Below are 20,670 nucleotides of genomic sequence, written 5' to 3' on the forward strand. Positions count from 1 at the left end.
TGACACTGTCACTTTAGAACCCAGAGTCGAGTTCCCTATATCCCCTTTGAGCTTTAAAAAACGGACAGGGTAGAAGTCGAGTAAAGGAATTCACAGCACCACATCTAAATTATGGGCAAAGGGGCGGAGAATGTGGGCATGTGGAATGACCACATTATTACAGCCTTTGGGGGGCCCCTGCAGAGGTGTAAAGTTTATGCTGAAGGGATTCACTGGCACATGCCTGCAAACAAGGGGGCAACATGTGTTTACATTGCCTGGGAAGCAGCATTTCCTTTACCTCCAGCTTTTGGGTGGAGGAAACAATTGGCGGCATTTGCTGGTGGATTCCGACCACATAACGTACTTACTGCATGGCCTATTCGGAGGCAACTCTTAACAACTCTTAAAAACATGCCCTATGTGAAATACTGTCTGGTTTACTGTTAGCACCTACATTATAATGAGGGCCATGAAGCTGATATGTAGCACTAGTCAGAAATGGAAAAAAACACTAGTCAAAGGGTCCTCCTAACACAGTAATTATGGCCCATGATTTGTGACATTAAGTGCGCAATGGGCAAGTCCCAGAGCAACAAGCATTGGCAAAGCCTACAGTTTTGGCTTTTATGTGGACATAGGCTGGCGTTTGCTAGCAACTGCCATAATGATACATGCACATAAGATGTTAATATCAGCAAGATGGTGTTAGAATCAGGGTACATGAAAGCAGAGGCTGGCAAATGTCTATCTAATACATATACACAAGCCCAATCTGTTGGCTCCAATGCGTGCTTTTGACAGGGATTTCAGTGAAAGCACACGCATGCTGCTTATAAATCAAGTGGCTGAAGGTGGACTTGGTTATGAGATTTATTATACCAGGAATGTGTTTACTGCTCCAATTTAGCCATTTAGTCTCTGGAGACTGCTTTGAATGAATGCTGCCAGGCAGTTACAGCAACACCTGTGTTCTTAGTGCTTGATAAAGTTAGATCAGATTTTTGGGGGGTGAGGGGAGCAGGTAGTGGTAGGAATGGCCGTAGGGATTAGCATGGCCATGGGCAGGAAATGGGTGGGAAACAACACCCATACTCAAGTGCAATCGTTTCAGCTCATAGGTAGTGCTTCAGTGCCTCCTAATAGCCAGAACTACAAATAGGGTCTTGGTAATTCTGTAGTATAGTGTAAAATGTCATAGCAGATGATGTCTGCTTCACCGGAACACTAATGAATATGCAGCAATTAGGCAATTGCATAGCTTCAGCATGTTAGTTGGTTGCGGGCCTCTTTCTGAGTGGGGCAGCCTGCTGTACACAATTGCCCCATCCACTCTGTTCTAGGGTGAAACCCTGTGAACTGCAATGAGTGTGCCCTCACTCCGGACTTCACAGCAAAGGGGAAGGAAACTGTATAGTGCATCTAACCTCCTAGACCCCTGTCGGAAAGACAATGCTACAGATGCAGGTTTGAATTCCCACAAAAGGGCCAATACCCAGCCCTTGGCCAAATGTGTACGAGGTGCGTCCAGGAGAACCATTTTCAAATCATGTGCAGGGAAAAAAAACACTACTGGCAAACTACAGGCCAGACTCAGCCCCCAGCAGGAGGTACGACCCGTCAAGATCACCCGCTCCACAACCGTATCAAGAGAGGGACAACGCGCAGACCAACCCCAATAGAAACGCGACGCCTTATCCGACTCAGCCGAGTTTCATACGAGCAGTGGAAAACCTACAAGTTGATACACCTGGAGGACTCCTCGAAGCACCGGAATATCTTTTCCACACCCAAGCATACCAGGACGAAAACTTAAGACTCAGAAGGGAGATTCCCATGGAGGACCCTTACAAAAACCCTCCGGTACTGGAGGAGCCAACGGCTGCAGAGCCATACCATGAGTACGACAGATATAGTCGTGAATATGTCCCACTCATATACAACACTGATGATACATAAATGACCATGCACATTGGAGGGCTCCATACCCCCTTCCTCATTGACACAGGGGCCACTATGAACGTGATGAACGAGGAAACATACAAAACCATTGTGAGCCTCTATCCCTTACAACCGTCCCGAGCTCACATCCTCCAGTGGGGAGTGACACATCCCTTGCAATCTAAAGGACAATATTGGTGTGATCTACTGCATAGAGGGCTATGTGTGCCCGTTGCAGTCCTCGTTATCAACAGCCCTGCGACCGGGAGATGCCTAGTAAGTTACAAGACAGCCACTGCCGTACAGCTAATAAATATACAATAAGATCAGTCTGAGATGATACAGGGCCTCCTTCCACAAACCCAGACTCTACAGACCCTGTCTTGGAGAGACCCAGACATCAGCGAACTAAAAGACATGTCCCGAACTTGTTCAAGGGAGTCTGCATGCTAAAGGAAACTGTCATCTGACTACACATCGATCCCTCGGTGTGGCCCGTACCACAGCACCCCCGGAGGATAGGATTTCACCTGAAAGCCAAGCTACAACTGCTGCTTGACAATGACATCATTGAACGAGTTGACGGACCCACCACTTGGGTCTCCCCCTTAGTGGTAGTACCAAAGTTAGACGGACGTATACGCTTGTGTGTGGATATGCGGATCCCCAACACCGCAATTCAGCAGGAAAGACATCCCCGGCCCAACATTGAGGACATGCTAGTCAGACTGAACCAGGCCACACGATTCTCGAAGTTAGATCTGAACCAAGGATAGCATCAGTTGGTTATCGACCCGGCATCAAGACCCATCACCACCTTCACCACACATGAAGGTCTATCCTGTTACAAACAGCTTAATTTTGGCATATTTTCAGCAGCCGAGATATTCCAAGAGACAATACGCTGGCTCATAGCACCAGTCACAAACGCTTTGAACTACAGTGACGATATTCTGATATTTGGCATCACCCAAGACCAACACAATGACGCACTATGACAAGTTTGCTCCATCTTGCATGATAAGGGCCTCACATTAAACAAGCTAAAGTACACCGTCAACAAGTGCAGCCTGTCCTTCTTCGGAAACGTGTTCTCCGATCAGGGGATAAAACCTGATCCTGACAAGATCAATGCCATAGTCAATCTCAAGGCCCCGAAGGATGTGACCAAACTACGATCCTTCTTAGGAATGGCAGGCTACTGTGCTCAATACCTGCCACACTAGTGGCACTGACCAGCCCGCTCAGACAACTCATCAAGAATGGCTTATATTCACCTAGGACAGGGACTGTCAAGCAGCATTTGACGCGATCAAGAGTGAACTAGCAAATGGCCGCCAACTGGCATACTTCGACACCGACTGGAACACTGAAATTACGGTCGATGCCAGCCCGGTCGGATTGGGCGCCATCCTGGCCCAAACAGACCTGAGCCGGAAATCCAACCGACACATAGTTGGGTATGCCAGCAGAGCGCTCACCACCATCGAGCAGGCCTACTCCCAGGCCGAGCGTGAAAGCCTCACCATGGTCTGGACATGCGAAACGTTTCACCATTATGTCATAGGGAAAACATTAGTCCTCATAACAGACCATCAAGCACTCCTCTCACTCTTTGGGAACCCCACGAACAAGATGCCACCACGGATAGAACGGTGGGGTATTCGTCTGTAAAAATACAATCACATCATCGTTCACAAACCTGGCGGTGAGGCCAATCCAACGGAGTATCTGTCCCGACACCTGGACAGCCCACCGGAAAATGACTTGCAAGTGGAGGCAGAAGCATATATTGTCTATTTGTTTCTCAACGCCCTTCCCCCAGCCATCACGACAGACATGTTCGCCGTGAAATGCAAGGCTGACCCCACCATACAAGCAACAATCCTACTCATGAACACCAACTGTTGGCGAGACCTGCCGACTGAACACTGTGAACACAGGGAGCTGTTGAGAGGTAACTGACTGGTGGCACCCAGGAGTCTCAGGAAAGCCCTAGTCATCATAGCGTATGAAGGCCACAGGGGAGTCGCTAACACAAAGAAGATCCTGGGCAACCAAGTGTGGTTCCGTACATGGACACAATAGTGGAAGACACACTAAAACACTGCACACCATAGGCCCCCATGCCCACTCCAAATGGTCCCACTACCTGGCGGCCCCTGGCAAAGGGTGGTGATGGAATTTTATGGACCACTAGAAGAAGGAGGACACCTACCGGTTACCATAGATGAATAGTCTTGATTCCCCTGGTCAAGCACATCCCGTCCACAGCATTTCATCACGTAGTGGCAGTAATAGATGAGTTACTCAGTGAATGGGGTGTCCCCAACATTGTCAAAACAGACAACGGGCCAAGAAATTTCCAGTGCATCTAGGATTCCACAACCAAAATATCACTCCCTTATGATTTGGGGGGTTTGACAGACTGAGGACCAGTAGGCGCTGGTCGGATTAGATGGTCCGGGGTTTGTTAGTTCAGCAACTTTCACAGGTAATGGATGAGTCAAGTTTGTTTTGTGTTGAACACGTGATTTGTTTTATTTCCTTAGTTAGTCAGCACTAATGAAATACATTTGTAACATAATAGCACTTCACACAGCCGACGCGCGTTTCGACCTTAGTCTTTTTCAAGGCTGTGATTTAAAAATTAGTGTGGTAGTGATAAGGTGTACCCAGTGTGGTGATTTTCAAAGTCAATCAGTATTTGATAATGGTCATTTCATACATATAATGCATGTGTTCAAAAGCGATTTTTAAAAAAAAAAACAAAAACAGTTGAGACAAAATAAATGCGAAATCACAGCATATAGTGACACCCAGGGGAGGTGATTTACCATGTTGGGTGATGATAAGTGATAGTGACAGAGTGTGGTAATTTAGACACAGTCATATAGCAGTTAGTTATACATCAAGAAGCCAAGTTGTAATATGATTTGTAGTAGAAAAGGAGACAAAGTACCAAGGAAAAGAGAAGAAAAACGAGAATTTGATAGTTAGTATGGGGAGGGCTGCGTAGGTTTCAATATGCCCAACAAAAAGAGGGTTACAAGGATGTTAAGCAGGTGGGCAAGCTCATGTTAATTAACATGAGTGCCCGCTTGCTAGGCGCGTTCTTAATCCTGGTGTTAAGGTGGCTGGTGCCTGATTACAAAAATGGGGCTGGCTCAGCCACCTTAGGCCACTTCATTATCTGCGCCTTTAACACGTTTGTCCACCTTCCCACAGGTTTATACATCCCACCTGCTCACCTCACAATTCCAAACCCTAGGCACATTTGCACCACGCAAGTCCTAAGGCAATTTTGGCCAACTGACATCCTTCTCACCAGCCAACATTGCCCCTCTCGACTCGAGGGCAACAAGGGACTTATTATTTTTAAGGCCACAAGCATACCATTGCCCTCTTAACTCGAGGCCAACAAGGGACTCATTATTAGTAAGGCTACAAGCATCTTAGTAGTCCCAATCACATGCCGCGTACACACGCAACTCACCCTTCCTATGCCAACCCGCTAGCTCCTTTCTGATCTATCCCCTCCCTCAAACTCTATAAATCATCTTCCTTTCATAAACGGCTAACCAGCCCCCTGGCGCCCTCACCTGGGTAGGACCAGCCCACCTCTTTGAAGCTCACGAAATAACTCAATTGGGTAAGATCTTGTAACCCTCTTTTTGTTGGGCATATTGAAACCTACGCAGCCCTCCCCATACTAACTATCAAATTCTCGTTTTTCTTCTCTTTTCCTTGGTACTTTGTCTCCTTTTCTACTACAAATCATATTACAACTTGGCTTCTTGATGTATAACTAACTGCTATATGACTGTGTCTAAATTACCACACTCTGTCACTATCACTTATCATCACCCAACATCGTAAATCACCTCCCCTGGGTGTCACTATATGCTGTGATTTCGCATTTATTTTGTCTCAACGGTTTTTGTTTTTTTTCAAAAATCGCTTTTGAACACATGCATTATATGTATGTATGAAATGACCATTATCAAATACTGATTGACTTTGAAAATCACCACACTGGGTACACCTTATCACTACCACACCAATTTTTAAATCACAGCCTTGAAAAAGACTAAGGTCGAAACGCGCGTCGGCTGTGTGAAGTGCTATTATGTTACAAATGTATTTCATTAGTGCTGACTAACTAAGGAAATAAAACAAATCACGTGTTCAACACAAAATAAACTTGACTCATCCATTACCTGTGAAAGTTGCTAAACTAACAAAACCCGGACCATCTAATCCGACCAGCGCCTACTGGTCCTCAGTCTGTCAAACCCCCCAAATCGTCTTTACAATTAGGAACCCCGGAGTTGGTTCCTTGGCAAACCAGGACTCAGGCTGCAGGTCTTACGTAATAATCCAACAAACAAGAAGTGCGCAGGAGAGAGGGCGTTCCGCTTTCCAAAACTCCGTCCATGCACAAATATCACTCCCTTATGGCCACAGGCCACCGGCATGGTGGAGCGATTTATGGCCAGGATAAAAAGGACACGTCAGAAAGCAGCAGCAGAACTAATATCCATGCCCCAAGTCGTCTCCCAAATGTTGAGGAACTACCGGAACACACCGCATGAGATGACCAGACGCACGCCTATCGAACCTATGATAAGATACAAACCACGGACCCAACTTCCACAACTGAAAGACTATACCCCAGCGGAAGACAACAAAACGAGGGAGCGAGAGTCCATGAAAAGAAAGAAAGCCGAAGAATGGACGGACCGCAAGCGCAAGGCAGAAGAACCACGACTCCCCGTGGGCAAAATTGTACTTGTCCGCCAAAGAAAACAAAGGAAAACACACACAAGATACAGATTGGTGCCCCTCGTGGTCACCGACATCAAGGGGCCAATGGTCACGGCCATCAGAGATGACAGAGAAATAACCCGGAACGCCTCGTTCTTTCGCAAACTCTTCCAAGAGGATGCAGAAAAGAAGACACCCATCGAAGGAGAACAAGAAAAGATCATGGCAGAGCCGCCTGAGGTCCCCCTACCGAGTGCACCCGATGAGGAAGTCTGGGAGTCATCGGGCTGGCCACAATGCATCATCCGCAGGCACCCACACCCCATCAAACAGATGTAACCCACGAACACTTGCGATAAGCAAGGGGGGATTTTGCAGACTTTTGGACTGTGCTCCTTTAAGAAGGAGAGGACCTAGCAGCAGGGGTGGGGTCAGGGGGAGGGAAAGGGAAGGCGAGGAAACAAGGAGAGGGAAGTTAGTATGTAGTAGGGCAATACAGAAGTAAGACGTGCGCCATCGTCTCTCGTGTGTTTATTGTATGCGTGGTTGAGTCAGCCATAACAGATCCCAATTGCTCTTCTGTCCTCCACCACCACAGAAGGATCGGAAAGGACCCCTCTGTGGAAATTGCTTTGCCATTGCCTCATCTTAGGTTAGAGGTGGCGAATGCAGACGCATAGAGTGTCCAAGGGCACGCCATCACCCTGAGAATGTGCTGTCACTGAAGCAGGTCACCACTACCTATGAGCACAGCTTAATTTCCAGAAAATTGCCATATGTTAGGTAGATGCACACCCACACGCGGCATCGTGGATTCCCCAATTTTACATTGTTGGAGCAGTTTCCACTGAACTAGTGTAAATTAAAATGCGGGCTAAAGTAAGCAAACATTTATTTGTTCCTTGGTTCAAACACAGTGAAGGTCATTAACGGTGCACTCTCATGAATAACCAAATTAACCAAACACTCTAAGATCCCAAAACACTTTAACACAAAAGACAATGGGCCCCATTACAAGATTGGCACTGTGGGGAAAAGTGGTGCTAATTCCGTTATTGACACTTTTACTGCACCACCAAATTAGAATTTTTGGTCGTTTTACCATTGGCGGTATTACAGTGCAATAAATCTACTGATTTTTGGAGGTAAAGTGGAGAATTTACCTACAGAAAATCAGTGGATTTACTGTGTTGTGAATCCACGGTAAGGGTTTAAGTCCCATATTCTATGGCATCGGCAGCCATCTTTGTTTTCCAGGAGAATGGGCTTGCGCAATATGCGCAGAACCCATCTCCCCACAAACAAACCGTTGCCCCCCCTCGGATGAACCCTGGGGTGTGCATAGCTATCACCCATTTGCCGATGGGCAGACAAGGTCGGTAACGCCCCACAGCCTTATGCTTGGGCTGGCGGCCATTACCTCCTATGTCGGGCCCCTGGCGTGCGGATGATTGCCATATTATTTCATGCCTATGTTCATTGTCTAAATTGCACTCTATTAGATTTTGCAACCACAAGAGTGTATTTTTTTTATTATTTTGCTCTCAATTGAAATTATAGCAAGATCCAGTAACCTCAGTTTTAATTTACTAAAGGTCTTCTCAACTGGCAGGAACATCAACTGGAACCAAGTTCCTGAGTGCACAGTGCACATTTTGAAACAAATATTCCTTGTATGGTGAATATGTTATGTTAATATGTTCCAACAAAGACCACAATTTCACTTTTCGCAAGCCCTCATTTTTGGCTTTGTCACTTTAGGAAAGAACTGAAGAACTCTCTTCCAGTAACACCTTGGTGTAACCTAGATTCCGTCTATCTTGTGCACACCCCCATCCGTATATTGTAATGTGATAATTATTACTAATGTTTACTTGATGACTTTGTTAAATGTTCGCTACTTATGTTTTGCATTATGACCAGTATAGCACTCCATTGTTCCCTAGCTATGTTCACACTATAAAAATTAATGATAATAATAAAAAGAATGCTCTGCTTTAGTAACAATGAGTGAGTTTTGTAAACTGAATCATTTTTAAGGACGCCGAATGTTGTCCAATATGGCACAAGTTGATTGAATGACTGCCAGAGTCACACACTTTGGTTAAGTGGTGAAGCTAGGATTTGATCCCAGTGTTGAATGTAAGCACTTGTGTGTTAATGTTTGGTTTCCCAGGGCTAAAATAATATTTTGCTTTTTAGTGATGACTTGAAAGGTACACAAATCACCTAATAAATCGACTTGATCAAAATGTTACTCATTACAGAAACATGTTTAGCAAGAGGAGTAGCTTTCCTTGCTACATCTGTAAATAAAAAGCAGACCAGATGTATGAGGTTCACTGCATCCCATTTCATCAAATCCTGTTTCTCCACATTTTCTTACCGCATTTTACCACAATTGTGAAGATGAGAGCCCTGCACCCTCCTCCGCCTCCTGTCTCCAATTTCTCTATACCTAAGTCAAAAGATCATCTACATTTTTGTGGTAAAATGCAGTGAATAAATTCCGGGAAATGGGATTTGGTGAAACGAAATGCTGGCATAGTGGGGAATACCAGCAGACCAGTCATTGGTGCATGGAGGGGTAATAAAGTGAGGGTGTAGGGTTGACACAGGTAGAGATATGTCCTCATTGATCTCCGGAACAAAATAACAGTCGAGCTGCAATCATGAAGCTCCTTATGTAGGCCGCCCTGACACAGCAATGTCCCTAGTGCCTTTCAGGGTTTGGGGATCAGCAAGAGGAGAGGGGTAGCTTGAAGGTGGCAGGTGCTGGCCAGGTAGCCCCATGTAGCGCAGGGCACTGTGTTGGAAATTAGGGCACCCATGTCAGGCACCACGCTGACGGCATGAGAAAGCCTGCTTCTGTGGCTTCAAGCCAGTCTCAGTCCAAAGTGGTAGCCATGCTCGTCTTCATTTTTTGGAAGCACTGCGTTCTTAATTTCTGACACTCCCTGCTCTGCCTCCCCCATTCCCTCACCTATATACAAAGCCACGCAGTCAGAAAGGTCCATTACACCACCCATAGGCTTGAAAATGCAGATTGCCACCACTTAGTCTTCAAAATGCATTCTTCTGTCTCCTCAAATGTTTGGGTTGGGGGATAGGCATACATATCCCCTTTCTGTGATTCCTTTCATTGGAGACTAACTTTCTTGTCGGGCCTCCCTGGCCTGCTCTCTCATCGTCTGTGCACCGCGACCTCAGGGAACGAATCTACTCCAGGTGATGTAAAAAGGCGCAAAGAGGCACTTTCCATCAGCCTTTGAAAACATTCTAAAAGCCACAAAAGCTAGTGATGCAGACAAACCACTGCACTATTTTCTCACCTCAGCCACAGTCCAGAAACAGAGCTCTTAGTTCCTGGATGTTAAGTCATATCTTCTACTAGTGTTTATAAGTACCAGAATGCAAGACGATGCAGGCAAGATAAGGGTGCAGTTTACAGGTCTTAGAAAGGCTAATGAGCCATTCCCGGTGAGCTACAACTTGCAAAGAATGAGGTATGCTCACTCTCACGCTTGGGTCTGATGCAGCCAGCAATACAAAATAAAATGGACAAATGGGTACTTCATGGAAGCAAAGAGACAAATGGGGCAAGTGGAGGGCGGGCAGAAATACTTAAAGCCTGTGATGCTTTGCTGGGACATTGCCCTAACATGTTTTCAAAGACTTTGATCAGCACCGCCCTGGCACAACAGAAAAAGAAACACTAATTGCTCTCATTAGAAAATCACAAAAGAAGACCTACGTGATTACACTTTAAAGGGCGCCATGTTCTGCGTTCTCAGGGGCACTGGTCTGTACGACACTGACGTGTCAACATAGAGAGGCCTCAAAGCTGGTTGCCCGATTTCTTGGCGCCCCAGAGCATTCACTATTGGTGGGACACGACCCAGATGTGCCCATATAACCTAGTACCTGGGCACATATCCCTACGGGACACCTGCCCGTTCCTGATTAGAGACATGTCCCTTCCCGATTCAGCAGGTCCATTTAGATGAGTGCACAGATCGGTCCCGGGACGTGCAGTTTTATGTTTGCCATTTTAAATGTATGATTGCAAGTCACAGAATACAGAGACATAGACAGGACTGGGTGACTTGCTCACCCATGGAATGTGGAAACTTGAGAGCTGGGGGAGGGAAGGGATGAACCTGTCTCTGCCATTCACAAGCAAGAGGGTGATCGCACCTTGTAGTGATTCAACTGGGCTCTTCCTTTCTTATTCTGGATAGGCACTTCGACGGGATGCCTCCCGAAGTACAAATATGTGTGGGGTTCTTAAGGTTGCACATAAAACCACAGTGTCCTTCATCAATAGATCAATTGTTAAAATGTACCTAAATCATTGAACTATATGCTGTCAAAAACACGTATCATACACGGTCTTCAATTTGAGGTCTTCCTGTCTATTCTTAGTTGCCGCCACATAGAAGCGTAATCACCATTGGTGAAGCTAATAGAACTGTGGGAGCTGGGCCTGCTCCCAACAAATGCTCAGGGCACTGCAAGGCTATCTGTCAATTATTCTCCGCAGCATCATGCTCTTGTAGCAGCACATTCGGCCCAAAGCAAACTGGAGATCGCCCCTACCGGGCACTTCTACTATTGGACCTTGATTATTGTTGTTATATTTGTTCTTTATTGAGAGCCTACGACTATTTCATTTTCTCTTTCAGGCAATCACAGCAGCATAGCAGCTGGTACCGGCTTCTCGGTTGCTCAGATTTGCTCCATGAACTGCTAGCTAGCACTTCGAAGACTATGTCCCTCATTAGAGTGTAGCCGGTATCCTGCCCGTCGTTCCGGTGGGATAGCTGCAAAACTGCCTTACTATTTCCGCCGCCCGATATCCTGGTTTTACCGGAATATCACGGGCAGCAGAGACACTGGTAAATTCCCATTCCATGGAGTCCCATGGTATTGCCAGAATTTTCTGCACCGGTAGTACCAGTGCTGGTGATTCTGGCATTTATTTGCCAGTAGGCGCCTGAACTCCCGCCAGGTCAGGTCTGCCGGTAGCTCACTACCCCTCAGTGGCAGTGTTTCCCCGGTCCAGAATAAAACAGAAGCGCCAAGCTTGCCGGCATTATTTCCTGCATTTTTCCTGGACCGGGGAAGTTATAATGAGCCCCTATGTATGACTCTGACAACTGTAATAAATTGCTGTCATAAAAGAGTTTTCAATTTAATGTGACAAAAAGACTTATCGTGTAGCTTAACATTTACTCTTTGCATCTACTTGTACAATCTTTGAACTATTCCTTTTCAGCAGGCATGTGTTGCAATGATACACAGGTGCAGCAACATTTGACCCTGATTTACAGTTTTTCAATTACATTTACCAGTTTTCAGCTGGTGCTTTTCAGTACAAAGTTTCAGTAATTAGTTCCTTTTACCAGGAAACCCCTATTTCATAGTAATGCAGATATTTTCTCAAATGGTATCTATGTAGCATACTACAAATGGGTTGTTGTAGGCCCATATCATTTTTTATTATTATTCAAAATGTTTTGGTTTGTAAAACCTTTACAAAACTTTCAGAAATTCATTAGCAATACAATTTTACACTAAAAAGATTCTATGATAGACATAGCTTTCTTCACATAAAATTTCATGACATTGTGCCTCATTACGAATGTGGCGGAAAGGCAACAACGGCGCCGGTAGTGCTACCGGCGCTGTTGTTACCTCTCCACCACATTACGTGTTCTGCTTGCCGGTGCCGGACTGCACGCGTGGTCTGACCAGGCGTGCAGACCGGCACCCACGAGCGGAACTCGTGATTGCACCGGCACCTTTATTAACAGTGCCGGTGCAACCATGCTCCCGACCCCCATTCTGCCCTATGGTGCAAAATGGTGATCGTGAGGCCGGTCATACCGGCATACGCGAATGGGCAGTTACTGGCCCATTCATCTCGTAATGGGTCGGTAGTGGCCCATTTGTGGGTGCCAGGGCCGTTAGCGAGTTTGGCGCTAGCCGTGCCTTAATAAGGGCTTGCCGGAGCCGCTGTGCCTGACAGACAAGGCAGACCCTGCCGAACACAGCGGCCACGGTAAGCAAGCCATAACGAAAGCACCAGCACTGTTATCGGACTCAATGGGAATGGGGAATTACAAAATTACCGGCACCTGACTTCCCGGCCACCGGACTCGGAATAGCCCGGTGGCACCGGGAAGTCAGGTGCCAGTAATTCATTACGGGTCCGGCGGCCACCTGCCGGTTTTACTGCCTATGAGGCTGATTGCCTATGGACTGAAGTCCCATCTCGTACCTGATTAATTGGATCGGAACACATTTAGGTAAGTGAAAGAGAACCACTCTCCATATAAGACCTTCCACAACTTTCAAATATGGAAAAATACATAATGGAAAAGATTTGAAACCGTAACACAGCCTCAGCAGTACTTTTATTCTATAGTACTCCCTGCAAGGAGTCAAGGTAAATTTACCAAATTTCCAATCGATAGACCTCATCTGTCTTGCCGATGTTGCAGCTTTTGTTTTCAGGCAGCTACGGTAAAATATTTTAGACTGAGTGCCGTAAATAGAATACCCTAGATGATGCATGGTCCTTTTGCTAACTAGGACCTTATTCTCATATTTCAAGAGAAACTTAGAAGCAGACTGAGTGCCTTTGCCAAAACGCATGGTTACTGTTTTAGAAGGATTCATTATTAGCTCTCACCCCTCTGTGTAAAGGCCAAAAGCATTAATCAGTCTCTGAAGCCCAATCGGCGTATAGTCCTTCTGAACAAAATCATCAGCATAGGCAGTCCACTGGACTCTAAGAGCCCCTATTTTGGGTGATACAAGGCCGCATTGATCCAATGCCTTTCCTGCATCTGCCACATACAGGTTGGACAAGGTGGGCACTAGTATACACCCGTGGCGAAGCCCCTTATGCCTGAATGGACTAGTTGACATCAAACCATCGGAATTCAGTCAAACCTTCATCTGTGTAAATGAATAAGAATACTCAGCCTTTGGAATACCATAGTCCGGGAGCCTTTTCCATAGCAGGGCCCTATTTACCCTATCGAAGGTCATGGACAAATCCATTGAAGCCACAAAAACAGGCAGCGCATTAGGGCACCATGAGTTCCTCTGTGAACACTTAAGCAGAAGAACCCCCACAATCAATTCCCATGTTTCTCCTGAAGCCCATTTGTCGATTGTCTATTATATTACTAGAGCCACACCGGATACCAGACATTTCGTCGAAAACAAATGGTCGACAGGAAATTTGGTCGAAACCATTTGGTCGAAAACCAAATGGTCGAATTATTTTTTTTTTATTTTCGCTTTTTTTTCTTTTTTGGGGGGTCCCCCCAACCCTCTTTTTTTTCTAAAAAACCCTTTTTTTCCCTAAACTAAAACCTAAAAAATATATATATAAATTAAAAGAAAATTCGACCATTTGGTTTTCGACCAAATTCCGTCGACCAAATGACTTTTTCGACGAAATGTCTTTCGACGAAATGTACGGACACCGTCACACCACCTCTGTATGTGCTCCAATAGTATAGAAGCAAAAATCTTAGATTCTACATTCATTAGAGCAATTGGCCTGTAGTTCAGCGGGCATAGCCTCCAGCCTTTTTTGAAGATGGGAATGACATATGATGTTTGCCATGAGGGGGGAACAGACCTTCTCAGAGTCAGATCCATGAAATAAACATGTCATAGTTTAGCCCACAGGCTCACATCTTGTTTCAGGATCATATAGGACAAGTTATTAGGACCTGCTGCTTTGGATGCTTCAGATTTCCTGATCATTCTGGTAATATTATCAATGGAGATCTCCAGAGACCATTCCCAACCATCCATCGTGGGAATTTCAACAGCCTGGACAGGAGCCTTATAAATACTCTCAAAATGTTTTAACCAATTAACCTCAGCAATGGGGTTAATAATTAACTGCACTTGCTTGACCTCTCTGCGGTTGACTAATTCCCAAAAATTGGGAGTATTATGTCCCTTAAGTGAAGCCAACATCTGGTCACTATCCCTTTGATATAAAAAAGACTCATAGTATTTTAGCCAATTCTTAAAGGTTTGTCTATTGTGAATGGTTATTTATACCATGCTTAATACCCAGAGGTTTCTAAGCGCAGACCCAGGATCGAACCTGGGTTGCTCCACTTAGTCTTGCTTCCAAGGCAAGCACATTGCCCCTGAGTTATCTTCCCAAGTCTAACTTTCATTATCGGAAAATTTAGAACTGAAGCCCCCTCTTTTGCGTATGTTTCTAACTTCTTTTTGAAGAGCCGCTTTATGTTCTTTCACCTGAGTATCCAGTGCATGCTTATGTTTGTGAACAACTGCCCTATTAGGCTGATTGACTCTAGAGAGCCTTGCCATGTTTGTCTCTAGTATGCTGGAAAGTTACCAATGGAATAAGTCATTCTTTTTTTCTCCAAGGTGTAAGAGTTAAAGTCGTGCAGCATGGTGGCATTCAAATTGAGGGTCAAGGCAGAGGACCATTTTAATCTGTTCCCTCTAACATTGGCTTCCAAGTTGGTCAATGCATGGATAGAATCGGGGACCTTAGGTGACCAGCTCAGATTCAAACAGAGCCTTGAGTGGTCACTGTGAGGGGATGGGCATATCCTAAAATCAATTATCATAACAAACAATTGTTTGGAGAGAACTATATAATCAATTGTGGAGCTAGAGCCCCTCGCCTGCCAAGTAGGGCTGTCCTTCACAACCACTTCCAGTCCCCATACCTCTGCAAAATTCAACCAGTGAGCACCCTGAGTTAGTTTCCTCAGGTGTGAAGAAGTAGACTTGTCCCAAAAGGATAATAGCTCCAGCATATCAGGGGAGGCCTCCTTACAGTTGGCATTAAGTTCACCGGCAGAAACAATGACCCTACCGGGACCCTAAAATCCCACTCATCTATCAGAGAACTCAGATTTTCCAGGGCAGTTACTAATTCGGTTTCATCTTTCTCAACAGAGTTCCAATAAACATTTACAAGCAGCATGTCGATTAAACCCCGGGGATAATCTTCATGAATTGAAATGAGCAAAAAAGCATCCAGGATCCTCCACTCACCTATTTTAGTTATGTTGAGGCCCTGCTTATATGCGATTGCTACGCCTCCTTTAGGATGACCCTTCACCCCCTGCTTGACATACAAGCAAGTATCCTCGAACCCGTCCCAGATAAGATTTCCCAAGGCCCATGTTTCCTGCAGAAATATTAAGTCAAAAGACTTTAATTCCTTAATCAAAATCTGGTTCGAAATGAAATGTGAGTGCCCTCTGGAATTCCAAGACGCAAAACTAAAATTCCCAACGTGACTAAAGTGGCTGGCTCATTGTTTGTAACTGGGCTATGGAGTCTCTTAGCGAGAGCGCTAACCATTGCCAATACGGGCCATCCACAGTTGGACACCCTTGATCATCCCTCAAACCCCCTTCTTCCCCCGTATTCCACATCCCACTTTGTATCGTATAGGGACTGTGCAACTACACCATAGGTTCCACAATGGGCTCTTTAAATCTGATGATATCATAAGCAAATTATTGTAAATTGCCCGCCTCATTGAGTAGGGTGAAGCAAACCAACGGCGAAGGGATAACAAGTCCAACATGATCAAATCTGTAGGGATGTATGAAATCAATTAACTTGATATCGGCTGAGGTAATCAGCCTTAGTTCAGGTATGTCTTCAAAGAGAGAAAATATACATGCTCTGTGTAGGGAGTGGGCCTACCTTCCTCAAACAAATAATTTAGGATAAGGCTGGGCACCCCAGGGCACATCGGATCACATAGTCTTATGTGTTGAACCCCCAGACCCAACCCTCTAGATTCATGGTGGATCCCCGGGGAGTATCTCTATGCTTTCCCTGCAACCCCTCCTGTACCTTCTCATGTCTTCTCACATACTGCTGATTCGTAGGCCCAATCATAGTGGGACACAACCCCCCTTTCCAATTGGGATTCTCCTTTGAATCAGCCGGAGAGGCAATGTTCATTTCATGAAGGAGAATAGAGTTCACTAGTAATCTCACCTCCGCCTCTGTCATCACTGTGGGGGACTTCCCTTGTGCGAACGAGATGGCCACCACCCCCATGACTGGTGGTCAGCGGGGTGTAACCCTGATTTACGGATGCAGAGGGGATCCATAGTTCCTATGTTGTCCCTAGTGTCCGTCGGACAACCCGAGGACACAGACTTCGGTGGCTCAGGTCTTTGTGATCCAGCCCCATATCCAGCCTCTCCTTAGCACTCTGTTTTCGGGAACTAAATCTTTCAACTTCAAAGGGAGCAGGACACAGAGAGTCCATCCGATGTTTAAAAATTTCACAACATGTTTTCACTCCCTGCTCCTTATCTGAAGTTTTCCAACTCTACTCTGCCTTTTCTCGGATGACGTTTCATGGCCTCAGACATGCAATTGGTGCCATCCTCATATTCATGAGCTCTGCTCTGAAAGGCAATTTCTTTTGGCCTATGGGGCTTGTAATGCATGTTGAGGCCACCCCCCTCTCACAGTTCGCCTCTGTGTCAGAGATCTCCAAAACACCATCCAAATTACTCTCCCTCAATTCCGTTGTGTAATTATCTCCCTCAGCTGCATTCAGATTGTGAAGATCACGAAGTTCTGATCCACGCAAGAACTTGCGTGACGACATCTTGGAAGCCCTTAGACCATCCGCCAATTATTTCGTGGATTTATTTTCTCTTTTCTTGGAATTCTTAGAGTTTACTTTAATAAATATCTCTGGCTCTGGCTCCTTCTCAGCGTCCTTCTCCAACTCCCCAGTGTAAATTGGTGGTGCTCTTATCACATAGGGAGATAACATAGCCCTCACAATGTTCCCCCAAGTCATTTTTGGTGAGGCCAGCACCCATGTAGATAGTGCTTATAATGTTGTCTACACTCTCCTTGATAGTAGTCTGGCAACACTCAGATATAGAAGTTTAATTCTATAGTTCAACTCTCCATTCCAAAATTGTTTTGGATAAGGATGGCTCCTCAATGACCTTAAATGTCGAGGCGCTCTCTGAGTTAAGACTATTTCTGATCCCCCCTATCAACTCCCCTCCCCTTCTAAATGTTGTGACAGGCCCCATAAGGTAATTACACCTGACAGGAAGATGGGTGGGGTATCCAGAAAAGAACATTCCAGAACATGTACCTTCATAGGATCAGGAATATAATGCAAGATCCTGGCATCATTGGTGCTTTCCCTCGAATATGGTGTCATGTCTGGTGTCATATCCTCCACAAAAAGGGATTGTGAATGATCCTGACCCTCCAGAGTTCGAATATCCATGGCCTGATGTTGGGGGCTGCTAATATACCCACGCCAATGTTCCCTCTAAGCTGTGCGCATGTGCGCTTGCCCAGCTTCCTTCCGGGTGCCGCTCAGAAGAATTTTAGCAGCACACATAGACCATTCTCACCAATTCAAAAAGATCTAATAAGGCACAAGCCACTGCAGGTACCTAATATTTCTTCCTCACAAAATTAAGCTAAATTGTAATAACTAGTCTTGATATTCTGATTTAGCCTTTTTTCATTTCTACTATGCAAGCTTGACCGTAAGAACCTAAAAATCCATAAAACAGAATACACCCACAAAAGGTTAAACATGAATATGAATAAGTGTCTCCATGAACAGAAGATATAGCTAACATATGCCTGCATACATTAACCAAATAAGCTTCCCTCCCCACCCAGAACTTCTATACTTGACTCTACCACACTTATAATTTATGACTCTAATTTCCGCCCCAGGCCACATTCAGATATTACCAGAAAACCCTGACTATGCCTACCTTTGCTCTGCAAAAGGATACCAGACTTGTACCTACATCCACTTGTTTTCTGATTGTTATAATATGAATAACGTTCAAGCACTAGACTTTGTTACTCATGGTGCCTTAGTAAAAGCGTCATCCAGACTATGTAACCCAACTGTCAGCTCAAATATTGGATACTGACCTGTAATTAAACAGGCAACTTGGATGTTTAACCTCATCCCATGCTTCCTATTCTTTGTACATATATCACACAAGCACTTTGTAGTGCCCCCTTGCAGGGTAATCCATTATACAACTCAAATATGAATGTGCTCTCTTAAGATTTTGAGTATGCAAATGTCATGTTCAACGTCTCCTACTTTAGCATTGGTAACATTACCCTATAAGTGGAGAGCAGCATTGCAATATCATATATATGGCCTGCAAGGAATAATGGATATTGATTATGCCTGGCATAATTTTATATAGTATTAGGGCAATGGATATTCAGATAACTAAATCTTTTAACCCAATCTGCATCCTTTCCAGGTTTTCAGAGTTCCATGAGGCATGGACATTAACATATTATATGGTAATTTGCTTCTATACAATAACACTGAGCTTGTATAATCCCATCCAGCAATTTAAAGGTGGGGCATGTTGCAAGCAATCTTGTATTCGCTTCATAGTAATTGTGCACATGCGGATCAATGACAGTTTCTTAAACTGCAAATAATGTCATGATGAGTCTTTGAATATATTTTGCTTGCAAAATATTGTGTGTATGCAAATATCCCAGTTAGTGTTTTACTAATATAATCCCTTACTTTTTACAGAGCCCCGTTGGATAGTATTAGAGGTTAGCACAGCAGCCGTGGAGGGGTACGACTGGAAGGGCATAGGAGAACATTCCTTCAGGGTGAAGAACAAATCAGCAACTTTCAATAACCATATCAGATGTTTTGGCAGTACAGTACAGTGAAGGAAATGTCTGTTTGATTAAGGATAGGAAACTCTAGTAACAGTCTAGGAAACTGCACCTTCTGTTTCTATTCTCAGCTGTTGAAGGATTTTCACTATAATCATGTGTATGCGTTTATTGCATCTAGTATCCACATGTATCTTGTTCAAATAATATCAGTGAATTTCAGAAAAGGGTCCCAATTTAAAGAAGAAGACACTCAATCTGGTATACCTGTGAGCATTGCTGCTATTGCCTTAAAAGGCAAATAGATGGGATTTTCTTCAACGGGGCCCCTGAAGAAATCCCAGTAAGGCTCTTGTTGAAATGTATCTAGGCTGTGATGAGGAAGAGTGGGCAAAACTATAAGCTGCATTACATGCCCTGTCATTTCACCTCCTATGTCTGGGTTACAAGCAATGTTCCGATAGGATTTACTCCCTATGTGGAAACAAATTATTTTTCTGTGAGTATGAAATAATAAGCTTTGACCGTAAGGATATTTAATGCTTATTAAAATAAGTTCTTCTCCCTAAAAATTCCTCTTGGCAGCAGCCAGTAATATTAGATCTCCTACCTATGCCACTTCTCTGCTTGCACACGGATTTGAAACATATCAGTGGGCCCTTGTGGTAGGAGCAGGGGTTAAGCTTCTTCCTATATGTTCATGGATTCCCCTTTTTGTTGGGCACATTTGTCTGATTTTAGAGAGTACAAATTGATGCTTATATGCCATTTAGCCATACGGCTTGTTTTAAGTAAATGTTGTCACAACTCACAGGACAACATAATGTGGACACTAAGCAAAGGCCAAGGTATTCTAATCATCATATTCTGTGGTGCAGTTATTCTGATGCAAATATTGTCCTTAAAAAATAGGGGCATGTTCTCTTGGCCCTTGCATTACTACGTTAAAGTGGCAATGAACTCCTATTGGCACATTTTCTTCCACATTCTTTTTAGTTTCCATTATTCAATTTGCAAAAATGGTATTCCATCTAAATTTTTGGACAACCACATCATTGATAAGCAATATTTGTTTTTTTGTAATAAACATGAGTGTTTTATTTCAATGGCATCAAAAACATTCTGCATTGTCTCTGAGCGGTGTCAGCAAACGAATAGCCATAACTAAACCTATTGTTTATCCTGAGCATACAAAAGCTATTTTTGTGAACACACATTTTGTCTCTGCACTGGAGTACTTTTGGTAGGTACGATGTCATATCCTGAAGTCTTGCACTGGTT

The sequence above is a fragment of the Ambystoma mexicanum genome, chromosome 9 (genome assembly GCF_040938575.1).
Source record: "Ambystoma mexicanum isolate Mex_15411 chromosome 9, UKY_AmexF1_1, whole genome shotgun sequence".
Taxonomy (NCBI): Eukaryota; Metazoa; Chordata; class Amphibia; order Caudata; family Ambystomatidae; genus Ambystoma; species Ambystoma mexicanum.